General features: G+C 38.0%; 1 protein-coding gene across 1 annotated transcript in view; it reads right to left on the reverse strand.

Annotated features, from left to right (window-relative positions):
- The window catches only part of DOPEY2 (dopey family member 2), a 48658-nt gene that overhangs the window by 35759 nt on the left and 10636 nt on the right, over positions 1 to 2263 (reverse strand). The gene's annotated exons all lie outside the window — the stretch shown is intronic.

Consider the following 2263-nt stretch of genomic DNA (forward strand, 5'->3'; position numbering starts at 1 on the left):
TTCTTAGTTTAGTTTTATACCATAAAAAGGCAATTATACACAGAATTAGTATTGTAGTTGACATTATTTATTTAATTTCCTCATCTTTGTATTACCAGTATTGCCCTTTTCACACGAAGCTGGCCAGCATCTGATTGTACAAAAACAACCAAAAAACACTCAAATCTTTGTCACTGTCCACACTCACTGAAACAAAGTTTCTGTGCATACTTTAGAAACTTCTCCGGTAATTATCTGCAAACATTAAGCTCTGACCAAATTACTGCAGTAGCTCTGATTGCAAAATATTTACGGTGAGAGGTGTGCACTGCTGAATTGGAAATAATTTAAGCTGGTGCTAGACTCTGAAAGCCAACTTTAACAGTTTGGGAACTGGAAAATATCCTACATACTTGTACTTACAAATCAATGGGCTCAATTTGTAAGTCGCTGAACAAAAAAACCCCTGAGATAAAATGACACGCTGTCAGTTATTGCACACAGGACCGGTACACTGAAATTAGTTTAAAGGCAATCACATTGGAGATCCTATGACGGAAGGCACATTCTCTGCTTTGGCAACTCTGTCAGTACTCCGGTATTTTACCATAATGTAGGAATTAAAACCTCACATTAGGAATGTAGAAGTGAGAAAAGAGGAAGAAGTCCAGCACAGAAGAGGGACACCCCCACCCCCGCCAATCTGATGTTCTTTTCCATTTCTTTATAAAGTAGCCCTCAAGCCATTTTTTGTTTACCGTTTTGTGTGTGTGTGTGTGTGTGTGTGTGTGCAAACTCACACATACGTGCGTGTTTAAGAAGGAAACACTTTCTAGGGTGATGCACGACCTGAGCTAGTACTTCAGCCACTTTCAGGAACAGCAGGGGATGTATTAGTGTTAGTCCTCAATGTTGAAGATTCTGAAAACGTTCAGTGGAGAGTCCCTCATGAAACTGAATTTAAAATTAATCTAACACATCTTCCGACAAGATATCTTGTCTATCTTTCTTGCACCAGAATTATTACGATGAGTAAACTAAAGAAAGACTTTCTCATCTAATTTTTATATTTCACAAAATAACATTAAATTAATTTTAGCATAAATCTTTCACAGTGAAATATACAGGCAGTTTCTGTCTGTGATTCTGTTTGTTCCAGGCAAAGAGGAAAACAATGCCATCAAGAATAGGGAAAAAAGGTATAAAACCAGAAGTCAGATCTTGGAAGTTAATCTGCAGTTCCCATTAACTCACTACGTCAAATTTAGTCAGTTTCAAGATAAGTTCAGTCTCCCTAAAAAGGCTTCAGATAGACACAAGAATTAGTTCCAAGGGATCTCCTTTCTCCCCCAAGTCCCCAGCAACTAGTGCTGTAGGAAAGAGAAAACTATACACCATCAATTATAAGCTTGCCTGACAAAAAGCACATACTAAAATTCATGTTTCTACAGCAGATGTATGAGAGGTATATACTTATCCATAGATCTGATGTTCTGGAATTGGCAACTGAATGCTGCTCACCAAGTTGGGAACACATGCAATCCACTCTTCACTGCTCTAGCAATTGACATGAGCCTTCAATTTAACACTTGTTTTTAAGAAGAGGCATTAGACTTAGAAGTATTTTGCTTATCAACTGTAATCTACGCAGCCTAGCATATCTCGCACTTTTTTTTTTTTTAAGTGTACACACAGCTATTTAAGATTCAAAAAGAGCAGAGAGAACAGCCAACACATCCAGACTGGTAATACAGAAGGAAGTACATTACCAATGCAACGTTCAGTGACTCTTTAAGCAAAGAAACGTTTGGATGAAACGTACAGTGGTTGAATTCTTATAAGATCTTACAAAACAGTTCTGGTAACTGAAGTAAAACCACTACACAAATGGGTGCTGAGCAGATCTTCTCAGCGCACTTCCTGATCCTGACTTTATCATACTGAATGCCATTGTCATTACTGCCAGGGGCACCCAAGAGTGCGAGAGACACTTTTTTCCACAATAGATTTTAAAAGAGTTGCCTCTTGCTTGTGTTTTCAGAACCTGAGGGTAAGTAGCTGGTATAGAAAGACTGGAAAGAATTCAGCTGCTTTCTCGTGTTACAAAATTTAAATAGAAATTATTGACAGAGCAGTGGTCTGAGAAGTCAGGTTAATTATTTAGGAGTTCAGAGGAGCTTTAAGAAATAGGTTTTTTCCTTTCTCTCAGCACACCTATTTTTAACTCTCCTTTTCCTCTTCTCTCCTATTCTCCTCCTGAGAGATGAAAATAGAAGGGGAAAGA

This window comes from Fulmarus glacialis, unplaced genomic scaffold (assembly GCF_000690835.1).
Source record: "Fulmarus glacialis isolate BGI_N327 unplaced genomic scaffold, ASM69083v1 scaffold2367, whole genome shotgun sequence".
Taxonomy (NCBI): domain Eukaryota; kingdom Metazoa; phylum Chordata; class Aves; order Procellariiformes; family Procellariidae; genus Fulmarus; species Fulmarus glacialis.